Genomic DNA, 18,911 nt, shown 5'->3' with positions numbered 1-18,911 from the left:
GAGGGGGGAGGGAGGGAATTGTTATTTATTTCACTTGGCAAGAATATAGCCTTGAGGCAGCCTCTTACATCCAATCAGATAGTGTGCTAACATTACAATATACATAGTACAAGAGTTGTATGCAACAACAACAACAACAACAACAACAAGAAACTATTTTAATAAATATATGATATGTAGGTAATATTGATATTATTAACACTATGTTGAATAATATCCTCATTATGATAATGTCAAATGTGAGTACTGACACACTAACAGAAATGCATGGCATCAGTGCAGAAGGAACCAAATCTCAGTTAGTCTAATGGTTCATGGAAAAGTGAGAAACAATATCGTAAAGTTAGCAGATGAGACATAAGAAAGAAAATAGAAACATAGAGAGGTGAGGAGAGCATGGGTGGCATTCACGTTGTGACAGATATGATGGTTCACTGCTAGACAAAAGAAAGGTAGTTTTCAATTGGACAGAGATTACTGGGTAGTTTGTTGACTAATATGGATGAAATGGTGGAAGGTTTACTGTAATGGATAGCTACAGCCAAGATGCTGCAAGTATCAGATCTTGTATTGTAGTTATGGAATGACGATAGGTATTTGATATGTGAGGAAAGATAACATGAGAAATTATGAAAATGACGATGCAAACAGAGACTGTGAAAATCAATATCGCCTATCTGTTTGAATTCACTCTAACTGAGCATCAGAAAGACTGACATTCTGCTACGCGTGTATTTTACACAAGCATTCACCGCTAGCTAGCTAGCATCTGGAGTTTTCACAATTTGAGTCACGTTGAAATACGTCACAGTAAATTTGGCAGGATTAGTTTCATTTTAGTGAAGGTCACAACATTTTTTATAAATTTTTGAACTGCATATATGCAAGAGTGACTTCCTCCATGCTGTGACAGTTTATTCTTCCCAATTTAGATGTTCGTGCAAGATTATGCCAAAATCTTATTACTTTTAACGGATAAATGGGTATCGTCGTGGAACATAGCAGGAATAATTTCACAAAACTGTTAGCTGAGAAACTTTCATTGTGATGTAAAGATGATTTATGACTTTGTAATATTTAATTTAAGACCCATTTAGTGTGCCAAATATGATACCGAATGACTGTCATTCATATCTAATATAGCAGCAGCAACGTTCATTGGGTAGTGTAATGGTACTTGAATTATGTAACCATTCCGGCACCTCACCTCAATCTCTCGATACCAGCAATATTCTACTGTGTTTCTGTAAAATAGTTAACATATTTCTGTGACAACATTCAGATTTGATTTCATTAATGTAGAGGTACTTCGATACATCGATATGTATATATTGCAATGATATTATTCTTATGTGTATTATTTCTTTTGTCACTATGATCTTTGATGTACTTGTAACTCTGATTTTTGGGCGTGTAAGCGGTTATTAGCTTTACTCGTCATGTTAAAAAGACGCAAATTGTAGTCAGTTTATGAAATTAGATTAGATTAGATTAGATTTACTTTCATTCCAATTGATCCGTAGTGAGGAGGTCCTCCTGGATGTGGAACATGTCAGAAAAACAACAATACATGACAAATATTTACAACTAAAACAAATAAGCTAATGTACCATTCCACAGGTCCCAAGTGGAATGATCATCATTTTTAATGAACACTAAGAGTCATTTTACAAATACTAATGCACTGAATTTAAAATAAAAAACGTTTTTTATTTATTTATAAGGTAATAAACATGTAATACAACTACTGTAATACTTATTTACAATGAACACATTACTGCACTGAAATGGTGCAGAAGTTAGATTATACTTACACACACACACACACACACACACACACACACACACACACACACACACATTTTCAGTGAACACATTACTGCACTGAAATTGTGCAGAAGTTATGTTGTACTTATATACAAATCAGTTGGTTTTACTAAGAAATTCATCAATGGAGTAGAAGGAGTTGGCCACCAATAAATCCTTTAGGCTTCTCTTAAACTGAATTTCATTGGTTGTTAAGCTTTTTATGGCTGCTGGCAAGTTATTGAAAATGTGTGTTCCTGAATAATGCACACCTTTTTGTACAAGACTAAGTGACTTTAAATTCTTGTGAAGATTATTCTTATTTCTAGTATTGATTCCATGAATTGAGCTGTTGGTTTGAAAAAGTGATATATTTTTAATGACAAATTTCATTAAGGAATAAATACACTGGGAAGCTGTAGTTAGTATCCCTAGTTCCCTAAACAGGCTTCTGCAGGATGTTCTTGAGTTCACACCACATATTAGCTTGGCTTGATGAATTACCCCAAAAAATAATCCCATATGACATTATGGAATGAAAGTAAGCATAGTATGCCAGCTTTTTCATTTTTATATCCCCTACGTCTGACAAAATTCGCATTGCAAACAGAGATTTGTTAAGACGCTTCAGCAGTTCTGTGGTGTGCTCCTCCCAATTGAATTTATTATCAAGCTGTAATCCCAAGAATTTAACACTGTCCACTTCTTCTATCTTCTTGTCATCATATGTTAGACATATACTCTTGGGACACCCCTTACAAGTTCTGAACTGCATGTAGTGTGTTTTTTCAAAGTTTAGTGACAAAGAATTGGCTAGGAACCAGTGATTAATGTCCACAAATATTTTATTGGCTGATCTTTCTAAGACTACACTTGATTTGCTATTTATTGCAATGTTTGTATCATCGGCAAACAAAACAAACTTGGCATCTGGTAATGTTACTGATGAAAGGTCATTGATACACACAAGAAAAAGTAAGGGCCCCAAAATGGAACCTTGTGGGACCCCACATGTAATTAGTTCCCAGTTGGATGATGCCTGATAGACATGTATCAAGCTCTTTCCTAATAACACCCTTTGTTTCCTGCCAGAGATATAAGATTTGAACCATTTTGCAGCATTTCCTGTTACACTATAATATTCTAGTTTACTTAAAAGGATATTGTGATTTACACAGTCAAATGCCTTTGATAGATCACAAAATATACCAGTTGCCTGCAATTTTTTGTCTAATGAATTAAGCACATTTTCACTGTAAGTGAAGATAGCCTTCTCAATATCAGAACCTTTTAGAAATCCAAACTGTGACTTTGACAGTATGTTATTTGAGATAAGATGGTTATAAAGACGACGGTACATTACTTTTTCGAAAATTTTTGAGAATGCTGGTAACAGTGAAATTGGACGGAAATTTGATGCTATTTCTTTATCTCCCTTCTTAAACAGTGGCTTAACTTCAGCATATTTCAGCCATTCAGGAAATATTCCACTGATAAACGACTGGTTACACAGATCGCTTAATATGTTACTTAGCTCAGAATCACATTCTTTAATTAACTTTGTTGATATTTCATCATACCCACTAGATGTTTTTGATTTTAAAGATTTTATGATGGACATATTTCTGTTGGGGTAGTGAGGGTCAAATTCATATTATGGAAATTACTTGAAATGTCTGGTCTAAGGTAATCCATAGCAGCATCTACCGAACCTGACAACCCCATCTTTTCAGTAACAGTTATAAAATGTTTGTTAAAAAGTTCTGCAACACTATACACATCTGTCACCAATGTATCATTTACTCTTAATGCTATTTGTTCCTCTTCATGTCTGGTCCTACCGGTCTCCTCCTTCACTATATCCCATATTGTCTTTATTTTGTTATCTGATATGACTATCTTTTCCTTGTAATATATTTGCTTTGACATCCATATTACAGTCTTTAATATTTTGCAGTATTTCTTATAATGTGCTATAGCATCAACATTGGAAATGTTTCGGATTGACAGATACAGTTTTCTTTTTGTTTTACAAGATACCCTTATTCCTCGAGTAATCCATGGCTTCTTTGTAGATTTTCCTCTAACCTTGGTAAGTTTTGGGGGAAAGCAGTGTTCAAATAAGGTAAGCACTTTATTAGCAAAAATGTTATATTTTTCATTCATGCCATGAGCACTGTAAACATCAGTCCAGTGAATGTCTCTGAGGAGTGTCCTAAAATAATCAATTTTTGGCTTACTGATTACCCTCTTGAGCTCAGATTTAACAGATTTTATATCCTGTTCAGTATTAACATTTAACAGAAGGAACTGCATGTCATGGTCTGAGAGGCCATTGGCTATTGGTTTTGTAATATAATTTTGTTCATTGGACTTTTCTATAAAGATATTATCAATGGCTGTTTGTGAGCAAGTGGCTATCCTAGTGGGGAACTTTACTGTGGGAATTAAGTTGAATGATAGTGTTACTAACTCAAATAAGTTCTTATTCGGAGAGTCTTTAAGGAAATCTACATTGAAATCACCAGCAACCACTATTTCTTTGTTTTTGGTTATTAAATGGGCCAGTACAGCTTCAAGGTGGTTTACAAACAGATTAAAGTTACCTGCAGGTGCTCGATATACACTTAATATTATGAAAGATTTTTTGTGAAAATCTAATTCTGTTGCACATGCTTCCATATGCTGTTCTAGGCAAAATTTATGAATGTCTATGTTCTTAAATTTATGACAGTTCCTGATGAATGTGGCAACTCCTCCTTTCTCCATTTCTGATCTACAAAAGTGAGATGCTAACCTAAACCCTGTAACACTTAAAAGTTCTATACCAGTGGTCACATGATGTTCAGAGAGGCAGATTATGTCAGCTGGGTTTGAAGACTCTAATTCATCTATGCATATAGTTAATTCATTAATTTTATTTCTCAGTCCTCGAATATTTTGATGCAATAAAGATAGCTGACATTTCACATTGTCTGAGTTAAAATTGGGTGGAGTTAAAATATCTGCTGACAGTTGAAAATTCTTAACCAATGGCTGTTTATGCTGATGTAATAAGCTGGAATTATGTTTTTTGATTTCTTTTTCAAACTGAAGGTTTGTCTCAGTTCTAACCTCTCTTAAAATTTGCTTTCTTTCTGTCCTCCCTACCCTAAAAAAGGGTCTTTTCTGAATCCTATAACCACTGGTATTTTACCACTCATGACAGTGCCTCCCCCCTTTAACTTTCCTGCTATTTCCCCAGCCAATTTACCCTTCCCCTTCCTGTTGAGGTGAAGGCCATGCCTAGTATAATCCCACCTACTGAGAGAATCAACATGAACCACACCAATGTGTGACCCCGCACCCGACATGAGCAGCCGTTCCAGCTCCAAATTAACTCTCTTGACAGAAGAGTTCAAATGAGGTCGGTCATGGCGCCCAAGAACAGATACAAACTCAACACTAGTATGCTTCGATGCTGATGCAATCTTTAACAGTGAGGAAGATATTTTCAAGTATGTTTTCTATTGTGAAGTGATGTTTTGGAATGAGTTACGTGATATTGCAACAAAAGTAATAAAAAATAAGTGTAACTTAAATTCGGAGTGCTGATTACTTTTTTACATCACCATTGTCCTAACCTGCAAAAGTTCAATCTTCAAGATGGTTTATGAAACACATCTATAAAACTTTTGAATATCGCAGAATAACACCTAGGCCTCTTTGCATCCGAGCTGGGAATCATCACTACCTAGATTTTCGACGATTGAGCCATGAGTTCACAACGAGACCAGGGTGGGAAACACAAAAAGATGAGTGCCTAGTCTATCCATTATTTCAAGAAATGACTTTATTAACTGTGCCTTAATGACACCTGCCACATAATATAACTTTGTTGTTGCCCGAAAATGCAATATTTAGCAGCGTGAGCAACACTACAATCTTAATTAATTTTTGACCTTTGTTGTGGTAGGGTTGTTAGAGTAGGCACTTACTATGACTGGATACTATTGACAACTAAGGAAAAAGTTGTCTTCAGTCAAAACAGTGGTGTGATGAGCTCTCCACGTTACTTTATCCTGCGCAAGCCTCTTCAACTCCAAATAGCTACTGCAACTTATATCCTTCTGAACCTGCTTACTGGATTCGTCTCTTGGTCTCCCTCTACAGTTTTTATGCCCCATCTCCAATCCCCCACACCTCCCTCCAACATTAAATTGATAATTTCAATGTCTCAGAACGTGATCTATCAACCGATGTCTTCTTTTAGTCAAGTTATGCCACAAATTTCTTTTCTCCGCAATTCTATTCAGTATCTCCTCATTTGTTACATGATCAACCCATCCAATCTTCAGCATTCTTATGTAGCACCACATTTAAAAGCTTGTGTTCTCTTCTTGTCTAAACTGTTTATCGTCCATGTTTCTCTTCCATACAAATACTTCCAGGCAAATGCCTTCAGAAAAGACACCCTGAAACTTAATATATTCAATGTTAACAAATCTCTCTTCTTCAGAAACGCCTTTCTTGTTGTCACCAGTTTACATTTTATATCCTCTCTACTTCAGCCATCATCAGTTATTTTATAGCTCAAATTGCAAAACTCATCTAATCTGATTCCTTCAGTATTTTCTGATTTACTCCATGTTCCATTATCCTAGTTTTGCTTTTGTTGATGTTTATCTTATATTCGCCTTTCAAGACACTGCCCATTCCATTCAAATGCTCTTAATAAATCCTTCATTGCATCTGACAGAAATACAATGTCATCAGCAAACATAAAAGCTTTTATTTCTTCTCCCTGAACTTTACTTCCTTTTCCAAATTTCTCCTTTCTTTTATTCACAGCTTACTCGATTTATAGATTGAATAACATTGGAGACAGGATAAAATTCCATCTCACCGCCTTCTCAACTATAGCTTTCCTCTCATGACCTTAGACTCTTATAACACCTGTCTGGTTTCTATACAAGGTGTAAAAAACTTTCTCTTCCGGTATTTCACACCTGCTACCCAGACAATCTCAAAGAGTGTATTCCAGTCAACATTGTCAAAAGCTTTCCCCAAATCTACAAATGCTATAAACATATGTCTCCCTTTCCTTAACCCACCTTGGGTCAATGTTGCCTCACATGCTCCAACATTTATCCAAAAACCAAACTGATCTTATACAGCGTCAGCTGTTACCCGCATTTCCACTCTTCGATAAATGATTCGTGTCAATATTTTGCAACAATGACTTGTTAAACTGATAGTTCAGTAATATTTACGCCTGTCAGTGGCTGCTTTCTTTAGATCTGGAATTATTTCTTTCCTCTTTAAGTTTGATTGTATTTCCGTGGTTTTTATATCTCGCACACCAAGTGGAATAGTTTAGTTGCGGTTGGTTCTCCCTAGGATAACAGCAGTTATGACGGAATGTTGCCTACTCCAAGAGCCCTGTTTCAGCTTAGGCTTCAGCTCTGTCAAATTATTCTCGCAGTATCATCTTCATCTACTTCCTTTCTATAATACTGCCTTCAAGTTAATTTCCATCATTTAACAACTGTGCATATTCATTCCACCTTTCAGTTTTTCCTTCTTTGAACAGATACAGTCAGTGGAGATCATTAAAAGTTCCTCTCAATTGGCAAGTACCTAAAATGTGAAGTAATGTAATTGCAAATATTGTGTCATGTAACATGGCATGTTAATAATTACATTTATCCCTCAGAAAAATGCCAATTCTACATTTAATATGAAAAAAGTATGGAAAAGTAACTGGTGGAGTTAATGCCAATATAGAATAACATGGAATCAGAAGGATATCAAGATCTTACTGTCAAATTAGTATCAACATGGACTGCAGAACAGAACAGCCTTTTAAAAAGTATGAAGGAATTCTAATGTTCAGGTGGTTTTAGAGACATAACAGAAACTTTATACTCTAATGTAGTTCAAGTCTCAGTATGCACCACTACAACATGAGTAAATGTAGACTCTAGAAAATATTGTAAATATACAAGTATTACAGACATAAGCTTGTAAATGTTCAGTATCACCTGACCGCATCTGATTGAAGGAATCACATGTGTCAGATGACACTTAACACTTGTAAGCTTATGTCTGTGGTACTTCTATGTTCACTTTGTCTTCGAGAGAGAGAGAGAGAGAGAGAGAGAGAGAGGTGCTACTGAATGAATGTGAATATTAAAGGAAGATGATTCATACTTTATGAGAAGTGCCCCCCTACTTACCCAACTGTAAGGCAAGTTGTCATCCCCCCCCCCCCCCCCCCAGATTAAACTGCTGTTTCTGAGGTCGACATTTTTACACTGTATTTATTTATTTATTGTTCAGCTAATTCAATCCTTACAAGATGTAGCCTCTAAGTTATTAAATATGTTTTTAAGGGGTATTTGCCTGCATCTCTGTCCGCTGTTGTCTTCTGCAGTTGAAGCCCGCAACTGCACCGAGTTCCTTATCCCAGTGATCTGGTGGTCTTCATTTTTCTCTGGGACTCCACTCTAAAACTGATTTTGTCCATCTTCCATCCTTCGTTCGTGCAATATATCCTGCCCACTGCCATTTTAAAGACTTAACCTGTTCTATAACATCTTTTACTCCAGTTATTGCTCGTATGTCTTCACTTTTCTGTCGATCTTTCTTAGTGTGACCTAACATTGACCTTTCCATAGTTCTCTGAGCAGAGTTAAGTTCCCTTTTGATAAACTCATTTAAAGTCCAAGTTTTCCACCCTTATGTTAAAACTGGTAGGATACAGTGATCAAAAACTGTCTTCTTTAAGCAGACTTGCATGTTATATTTGAAAACTGTTGCACTCCTTCCATAAGCCCTCCAAACAAGTTTAATTCGACGAAAAATTTCAGGTATCAAATCCCCTTTTGTCTCAATTAATTGCCCCAGATAAAACTATTCTGTAGCATTGTTAAGATGTTGCCATTCAGTGTTACTTGTCCTGCAGCAACCACTTATTATGCATAACCTTTGTTTTAGAGTGATTTATTTTAAGTCCAACTTCCTGACAACGATCTGTTAAGTCTAAAAGAGGACTGCATTTCCATTTTACTGCTAGCTAGGACCACTATATCGTCCGCAAATCTCAGGTTGGTGAGCCTTTTACCATTCACCCTTATTCATCTGTTGTCCCAAATAATTTTGGACATAGCCATGTCGAGAACTGCTATAAATAACTTTGGGGATACAGGATCGCCCTGCTTTACTCCTTTTCCAATGGGAAATTCGCACTTGTTTTTTCCAATGTTGATAGATGCTACAGATGTGTCATAAATGTTGCACAGTATGTTTATATATTTTGTTTCCACTCCTTGCTCGGCCAGTGTTTGTACGACTGCAGTGTGGCTGGCAATCAAATGCTCTTCCAAAGGCAATGAAGACTATGCATAGTGGCATTTCATACTCACTGGCTCGACTAATTATCTCACGCAGTGTGTTTATATGGTCAATTGTACTGAAACTACTACAGAATCCAGCTTGTTCTATGGGCTGCGCAGTCTCCACTACCATTTTAATGTGATGTATCAGGAATTTAGTGAACACTTTAAATACAACAGGAAGTAAGCTAATGGGGCGGTAGTTCTTCAGATCATGAATACTTCCCTTTTTATGTAGTAAGATTATGTTTGCTTTGTTCCAGCAGGTTGGGATGCTGCCATTCTATATGTTGAAGTAAAGACTTTAGCCAGATGTTTCTCTGTTTCCTCCCCTGTAAGTTGAGTATGTCAATTGTCAGACCATCATGATCCCCTGCTTTGCCATTCTGCATCTCTTTTATAGCTTTTCTTATTTCTTTGGGGATGATTTTGGGGACTACATCATCATCATCATCATCATCATCTGCACAAGATTTTCCTAGTGGTTCATGTGTTCTTTCATATAATTTACTATAGAAATTCTTTATATGCTTTAGAATTTCTTTCTTTTCCATTATGTGCCCATTATCAATCGCTACAATTTCGTTTTTAGCAATCATAAGCTTTTGTTTAGCTTTCTTGCAGCTCCTTTTACTCTCTAATGATAATTTTATGGTGTTTTAATTGTATTTTTGTATGTTGGCTCTCATATTCTTCCTTATACACTTACACAGTTCTGAATATTCTATCTCGTCACAAGAAGTTTTAATTTTCATTCTTGTCTTTTTACGAGTAAAGTTTTGGTTTCCGCCCTTAACTTTACTCGTTGTTTAGTAATTGTTGTCAGTCCACCTATTTGTTTTGCAGTTTCCATTATCATTTCAGCTAGATTTTCTTCTGTTGACTCTTCTAATCTCACTCGAAGGGCATACTGAAAATCTTTTTCCTTTCGTTTAATTTATCCATATCTACAATTTCTTTTTTCTGTGATATTAGTTTTCTTCATTCTTGTTGAGTATTAATGTTTATTTTTGCTCTTACTATTCTCTAGTCGCTACCAGTATTAAATTGATTTAAAACTGAAACATCTTCAATTATTTTGGTGTGATTTGAGATGATAAAATTATTTCATTGTGGGTCTCATGGTTTGGGCTTCTCCATATCCATTTCCTATTATGGTGTTTCTTAAAAAAGATGTTCATGATGAATAATTTATTTTCTTCTGCAAATTGAACTAGCCTTTCACCCCTTTCATTCCTCTCATTGATTCCATGGCAGCCTACTGAGACATCACCCTGTTTTTTGATACCAACCTTGGCATTTAAGTCCCCAATTACCAGTTTAAAGTGGCAGTCTCACCCTGTGTAATAGCTTAATATATGGGTTGTATTAGATGAAGCTTTGGCAACTAGGATCACGTGGAGATTTAATTTGAATAATTCAGTAGGGTGGGCACTACAATGATGTGAGGATAGGAGTGACAAGCAGGTTTCGTTGTGCTGCCAACAATGGGAATGTATATTGTGTCCCTTGCCTTTTTATGGCCACCTACCACAATCAAATTGCAGTTTTTCTGAATCCAATACTAGTTGGAATGGAACTGACTTTACATTTGGACAAATACTCAACAATAGTATATGATGAGGGCATGCTGAAAAGTAATGTCTCCCAATTTTTTATTCTGTTCTCAATATTCATTGAGGTATTACCTATCACGCATATTACTTGGTCAACTTTCCTGCTTTGCTGATGCAAGATGCAACCCTCTGCTGCTAGAGGGCTCCAAATTGTAACATGTAATATGGCAGTGTGTAATGTAACTATGTTGGTGCATGAGAAACAGCATGCTGTAATGAGTTTCTAACTGCAAAATAGTTTTACATCTACATCCACGTGATTACTCTGCTATCCACAATAAAGTGCCTGGCAATGAACCACCTTCAAGCTGTCCCTCTACCGTTCCACTCTCAAACGGCATGCAGAAAAAACGAGCACTTAAATTTTTCTGTGCGAGCCCCGATTTCTCTTATTTTATTGTGATGATCGTTTCTCTTTATGTAGGTGGGTGCCAACAGAATGTTTTCGCAATGTGAGGAGAAAACTGGTGATTGAAATTTCATGAGAAGATCCCGTTGCAACAAAAAACGCCTTTATTTTAATGATTGCCACTCCAATTCACACACCATGTCTGTGACACTATTTCCCCTATTTCGTGATAATACAAAACGAGCTGCCCTTCTTTGTACTTTTCCGACGTCATCCGTCAGTTCCACCTGATGCGGATCCCACATCGCACAGCAATACTACAGAATAGAGTGGACAAGTGTGGTGTAAGCAGTCTCTTTAGTAGACCTGTTGCACCTTCTAAGTGTTCTGCCATTGAATTGCCATCTTTGGTTTGCTCTACCCACAATATTATCTATGTGATCTTTCCAATTTAGGTTATTTATAATTGTAATCCCTAAGCATTTAGCTGAATTTACAGCCTCCAGGTTTGTGTGCCTTATTGCGTAATCGAAATTTAGCTGATTTCTTTTAGTACTCATGTGAATAACTTCACACTTTTCTTTATTCAGGGTCAACTGCCACTTTTCGCACCATACAGATATCTTATCTAAATCATTTTGCAAGTCGTTTTGATCATATGATGACTTTACACGATGGTAAATGACAGCATCATCTGCAAACAATCTAAGATGGCTACTCAGATTGTCTCCTATGTGGTTAATATAGATCAGGAACAATAGGGCGCCTATAACACTTCCTTGGGGAACACCGGATATTACTTCTGTTTTACTCGAGGACTTTCTGTCTGTTACTACTAACTGTGACCTTTCTGACAGGAAATCACGAATCCAGTCGCACAACTGAGGCGATAGTCTGTAGGCACGCAGATTCGTTAGAAGACGCTTGTGAGGAACAGTGTCGAAAGCCTTCTGGAAATCTAAAAATATGGAATCAATTTGACATCCCCTGTCGATAGCACTTATTACTTCATGAGTATAAAGAGCTAGTTTTGTTTCACAAGAACAATATTTTCTGAATCCATTCTGACTATGTGTCAATAAATTGTTTTCTTCGAGGTATTTCATAATGTTCGAATACAGTGTATGTTCCAAAACCCTACTGCAAATCTACGTTAGTGATATAGGTCTGTAATTCAGCGGATTACTCCTACTTCCCCTTTTGGGTATTGGTGTGACTTGAGCAATTTTCCAGTCTTTAGGTACGGATCTTTTTGTGAGCAAGTGGTTGTATATAATTGTTAAATATGGAGCTTCTTTATCAGCATGCTCTGAGAGTAACCTGACTGGTATACAATCTGATTGGAGGCCTCGCCTTTATTAAGTGATTTAAGCTGCTTTGCTACACCGAGAATATCTTGGCAATTGTTCTTGATTGGAATTCAGAAATATTTACTTCATCTTCTATGGTGAAGGAGTTTCGGAAAACAGTGTTTGATAACTCTGCTTTAGTGACACTGTCATCAGTGAATTCACCACTGTTATTGCGCAGCGAAGGTATTGATTGCATCTTGCCACTGGTGTGCTTTATGTATGACCAGAATCTCTTTAGGTTTTCTGCCAGATTTCAAGACAGAATTTCATTGTGGAAATTATTAAAAGTATCTCGAATTGAAGTACGTGCTATATTTTGAACTTCTGTAAATTTTGCCAATCTTGGGGATTTTGCATCCTTTGAAATTTGGCATGCTTTTTGCGTTGCTTCTGCAACAACGATCTGACCTGTTTTGTGTACCATGAGGGATCAGTACCATCACTTATTAATTTAGGTCAACTGCTGTCGATACTATCTCTCGCAAAACATTCCACAACACTTACATGAGCAGATCGGAAGGAGTGAAGACTGTCTCTTAAAAAGGCGTTAAGAGCATTTTTATCAGCTTTATTCAATAGATAGACTTTGCGTTTCTTTTTGATGGTTGTAGGTGTTACAGTATTCAGCCTAGCAGCAACTGCCTTGTGGTCGCTAATCCCTGTATTTGTCAAAATACTCACTATTTGTCCAGGATTGTTCGCTGTTAAAAGGTCAAGTATGCTTTTGCAACTTTTTACACTTCGAGTGGGCTCATGAACTAATTGTTCAAAATAATTTTCTGAGAAAGCATTCTGTACCATTTTGGATGATGTTTTATGCTCGCCGCCATCTTTAAATGTATAATTTTTCCGGCATATCAAGGGTAGATTGAAGCCACCACCGACTATAATCATATGAGCGGGGTACTTATTTGAAATGAGACTCAAGTTTTCTTTGAACTGTTCAGCAACTATATCTTCTGAGTAGGGGGTCAATAAAACGATCCAATTAATAGTTTAGTCCAATTGTCAGGTATAACCTCTACCCATACTATTTCGCAGGAACTATTTACTTCAATTTCGCTACAAGGCAAACTACCTCTGACAGCACTAAAGACTGCACCACCAGCTGTATTTAATCTATCCTTTCTGAACACTGTTACATCGTTTGAAAAAATTTCAGCTGAACTTATTTCTGGCTTCAGCCAGCTCTCTGTATCTACAACTATTTGAACTTCAGTGCTTTCTATTAGGGCCTGGAGCTCTGGTTCTTTCCAAACACAGCTACGGCAATTTACAACTGCAATACCAATCATTTCTACAACTACCTTACTGTGTTTTACCTGCCCACTTTTAGACGGACGCCCCTTCTGTGGTTCCCTGAGACCCTCTAACCTACAAAAACTGCCCAGTCCCTTCCACACAGCCCCCGCTACCCGTGTAGCCATCTCCTGTGTGTAGTAGACTCCCGACCTATTAAGCGGAACCCGGAAACCCACCACCCAATGGCGCAAGTCAAGGAATCTGCAGCCCACAAGGTCACAGAACAGCCTGAGCCTCTGATTCAGACCCTCCACTCGGCTCTGCACCAAAGGACCACAGTCGGTTCTATCGAAGATGCTGTCGATCGTGAGCTCCGCCTTAATCTCAGAAGCAAGACTGGCAACAGTCTTTACCATTTCCGCTAGCCACCCGAAACCTGACACAATCTGTTCTGATCCAAAGTGACGCATGCCACTGATACCGACATGAGCCACCACCTGCAGTTGGCTGCACTCTGTACTCTTCATGGCATCCGGAAGCACCCTTTCCACATCCAGAATGACTTCCCTCGTAATGCACACTGGCTTCCTTCCCCTCCTTGGCATCCATGTTCCTAAAGGACCACATTATGCACTTAATGTTGGAGCTCTCAAATACCAGCAAACCCACCCTCTGTGAATGCCCAGACCTTGCGGGCCGAGAAGCTTCCTCTGCAACAGGGTGGACGACTGCATCCGGCTCAGAGACATCGTCAGCCACAGATAACATCTGAAACGTGTTCATCAAATGAACCAGGGAGGCCCTACAATCAGCCCCCCGGAAAGTTTTTCGCTGCCTGCCAGACTTTGGAATAATCTCCCACTCAATCACAGGTGAGGGGTCAACCTCAGTGCAGGCGGTTCATCCACACATGGAGCACCCTCTCCTCCAGCACAACAATGTCAGATCACACACAAGTGCCGCGACTTCTGCAACAATCCAACACCTTAGGTTCACTGCCATCAATCATCCTCCATATGGTCCCAACTTCGCCCCATCCAACTTTTGCCTGTTTCCAAAACTTAAAGAACACATTGGTTGACTTCAATTTGATAATGATGAAGCACTGCAGGCAGAGGTGATGATGTGGCCCTGTCAACAAAGTCAAACAATCTACAGTGATGGTATCAACTGGTCTCTTGTTGGGAAAATGTGTTCATCGCCAGGATGAGCATTTTAAGAAATAAATACATAGGCATGAAGAACAAAGTTATAGAATGTTAATAACATTTGTTTTATTTTAAAAGCTTTAAGAGTTGTCACATAAAAAATTTGGAGGAATTACTTGTCAGCATGCACTTTAAACATTTCTACAGGAGACACACTACAGCTGCTACTGCTCTACAGCACTGCTGATTTTCAAGGTTGGCAACAATGTTAACTTGAAGTGGTACAATTTCACAATTCATTTATTGAAATTCAATTTCCTTATGTATTCTGCACTGTAAGAACTGTGAATTGTTGCAATCAATAATGGATGGAAATCACAGCAGTGACTCTGCTGAGAAGTTTGGGTCTACAAGTTTGCACTTCACAACTGATCTGATAGACAAGACAACAAAAACTTTAAGTTACTGGTAATTCATGAAGCATAGACCACAAACAACTGTGCTGCAAGAAGAAAATTTGGTGTCACAGGAGCAAATGTTCATGGGTGATGTCAGATGAAGAACATATTAAAGAATGGCAGTTCTACACACCAAACTTTCAGGGGACCGAAGCAGGAAATATTTCATGAACTGGAGCAGCTGGTTGCTCAATATAATTTTATTAGTAAACTGTCTAAGTATTTGTAACAAATTTCCCTGAATTTACTGTCCTCCAGGACAGTTCTCGCAGTCAAATTACTCTTGGGACCGAGAGCTGGCTGAAACCTGAAGTCGAAAGCTCTGAGATATTTTGTGCGTCATGGAACATATATCAGAAAGATAGAGATTAGAGGCCATAGGAGTGGGAGTGTTTCGTGCAGTTGAGAAAACTGTTGTCCCTAGTGAGGTCCAAGTTGAGTGTGACAGTGAAGTTATCTGGTCACATTTAACAGGTGTAGGTGAAACCAAATTAATTGTTGGATGTTTTTACCGGCAATGCAATTCTGCTGTGACTATTCTAGAGTCATAGAGAGAGAGAGAGAGAGAGAGAGAGAGAGAGAGAGAGAGAGAGAGAGAGAGAGAGAGAGGGGGGGGGGGGGGGAGGGGTTTACAGATAGACAGTCATGCAAAATACTTCTGAACATGTTTTCTGAAAACTAGCTCGAGCAGCTAGCTCGTCAGCCCACACGCAATGGGATTATCTTAGATCTTGTAGCTACAAATAGGCCGGAACTTATTGGCAATGTCAGTATGGGAAAGGGGATTAGTGATTATGATGTCATTATAGCAACTATGACTATGAATGTTAACAAATGAGTCAAGAAGGCTAGGAGAGTGTTTCTGCTGGATAGGGCACATAAGCAGTTATTAGCATCTCACTTAGAAAGTGAATTGGCATCACTTAGTGACCAGTAACATGGATGTAGGGGAATTATGGGTAAAATTTAAGCAGATTGTAAATCGTGGTCTGGGCAGTTATGTGGCTAGTAAGTGGATAAAGGATGGAAAAGACCTGCCATAGTTTAATAATGAAATTTGGAGGATGCTGAGGAAGCAGAGGTTGTTGCACCCCCAGTTCAAAAGGGAATGAACAAATGATGACAAGCGAAGGTTAGTAGAGATTCGTTCGTCTGTGAAAAGATCTATGCACAAAGCGTACAACAACTACCACCATCACACCTTAGGAAAAGATCTGGCAGAGAACCCGAGGAAATTCTGGACATACATCAAATTGCTAAGTAGGTCTAAGGCTTCCATTCTGCCCCTTGTTGACCAGTCTGTGGAAATTGGAGATAGCAAAATGAAAGCCAAAGTTTTAAATTTCACATCCAAGAAATTGTTCACACAGGAGAATCATACAAACCTACCCTCATCTGACCATTGGACAGACTCCCGTATGGACGACATAGTAATAAGGATCCCTGGTCTAGAGAAACAACTGAAAGAGCTGAAAGCAAGTAAGTCACCAGGTCCAGATGGAATCCCAGTTCGATTTCACAAAGAGTACTCTATGGCACTGGCCCCTTACCGAATCTATCGCCCAGCACAAAGTCCCACGCAACTGGAAGAAGGCACAGGTGATTTAAGTATATAAGAAGGATAAAAGAACGGACCCGCAAAATTAGGGACCAATAACCCTAACATCTGTTTGCTGCAGAATCCTTAAACATATTCTAAGTTCGAAAATAATAAAACTTTCTGGAGACTGAGAAGCTGTTGTCCACAAATCAGCATGGTTTTAGGTGGCACCACTCGTGCGTGATTCAGCTTGCCCTTTTCTCACATGATATACAGCGAACTATGGATGAAGGACAACATGCAGATTCAATATTTCTAGATTTCTAGAAAGCTTTTGATGTGGTGTCCCATTGCAGGCTGTTAATGAAGGTACGAGCATATGGAATAAGTTCACAGATATGTGAATGGCTCAAAGACTTCTTAAATAATAGAACACAGTATGTTCTCCTCGACAGCAAGTGTTCATCAGACAAGCGTATTGTCAGGAGTGCCCCATTGAAGTGTGATATGACTGCTGTTGTTATCTATATACATAAACGATTTGGCGGACAGAGTGAGCAGCAATCTGCAGTTGTTTGCTGTGATGCTATGGTATATGGTAAGGTATCAAAGTTGTGTGATTGTAGGAAGATACAAGATGACTGAGACAAAATTTCCAGTTGGTGTGATGAATGGCAGCTAGCCCTAAATGTGGTAAAATGTCAGTTAATGTGGATGAGTGGGAAGAACAAATTTGTAATGTATGGATACAGTATTACTAGTGTCCTGCTTGACATAGTCCTATTGTTTCAATATTTGGGTGTAACTTTGCAAAGCGATACAAGACGGAATAAACATGTGAGAACTGTGGTAGGGACGGCAAATGGTAGACTTTAGTTTGTTGGGAGAATTTCAGGAAAGAGTGGTTCATCTGTAAAGGAGACTGCACATAGCACGCTGGTGCAACCTATTTTTAAAAAGAGTACTGCTTGAGTGTTTGGGATCTGTACCAGATTGGATTGAAGGAAGACATCGAAGCTATTCAGAGGTGGGTTGCTAGATTTGTTACCGGTAGGTTTGAACAACACATACATGTTACGGAGATGCTTTAAGAACTCAAATGGGAATACCTGGAGGGAAGGCGACATTCTTTTCAAGGAACACTGTTGAGAAAATTTAGATAAATGGCATCTGAAGCTGATTGCTGAACAATTCTACTCCCGCCAACATACATTGCACATAAGGACCATGAAGATAAGATATGAGTAATTAGGGCTCATACGGAGGCATACAGACAGTGGTTTTTCCCTTGCTCTATTTGCAAGTGAAACAAGAAGGGAAATGCCCAGTGGTGGTACAGGATACCCTCCGCCACACACTATATGGTGGCTTGCAGAGAATCTATGTTGATGTAGATGTATGTCAGGCAAATGCAGTGAAGGCTTCCCAACTACGAGAAATTCCAAAATGGGGAGGTAAAGAAGAATTGTCAAATTGCATGCATTGAAGAATTCAAAGCAAGTACTGGCTGGTGTCTGAGGATGATAAAGAGGACAGAGCTTAGTGCAACAGAGAACAACACTTTGATAAGCTGTGAAATGTTACTGTCAATGTGATTGGTGTTAAAAGTGTACCCTTCAGAAGTTCTGGCAATAACGTAATGCAGGGTGCACAAGCAGATAGCAGGTTGGTTTGTTGGATTAAAAGAGGTGGAAAGGGACCAAACTATGAGGTCATCAGTCACTTGTTCTGGATAAAAACAATGCCACAAGTGTGAGAATAAAACAAACGAGACTGACAACTTAAAACAGGATGAAAGGAAAACTCACAAGAACGATGAAGGGCAACAAACATGTAAATGGACAAAAGGGACAAGAAAACCACAGAAATGCAAGAAACACGATGAAGAGATTAAAACAACAAAGTAGATTACCGTGGTCGGCTGACCACAAGAATAAAAAAGGAGAAACCAGCCACTCTGCAACACATTAAAACCTCCACCCCAGAAGCACTAGGCTGGAGGACACAGAGGGACAAAGGACATG

At 38.3% G+C, this 18,911-nt stretch overlaps 1 protein-coding gene across 1 annotated transcript in view; it reads right to left on the bottom strand.

The window, feature by feature from the left end:
• Nucleotides 1-18,911, bottom strand: part of LOC124721581 (26S proteasome non-ATPase regulatory subunit 5-like) — a 197,084-nt gene that overhangs the window by 127,477 nt on the left and 50,696 nt on the right. The gene's annotated exons all lie outside the window — the stretch shown is intronic.

The sequence above is a fragment of the Schistocerca piceifrons genome, chromosome X (assembly GCF_021461385.2).
Source record: "Schistocerca piceifrons isolate TAMUIC-IGC-003096 chromosome X, iqSchPice1.1, whole genome shotgun sequence".
NCBI lineage: Eukaryota > Metazoa > Arthropoda > Insecta > Orthoptera > Acrididae > Schistocerca > Schistocerca piceifrons.
The sequence above is the reverse complement of the archived record's forward strand: the minus strand, read 5'-3'. Positions and strand labels throughout refer to the sequence as shown.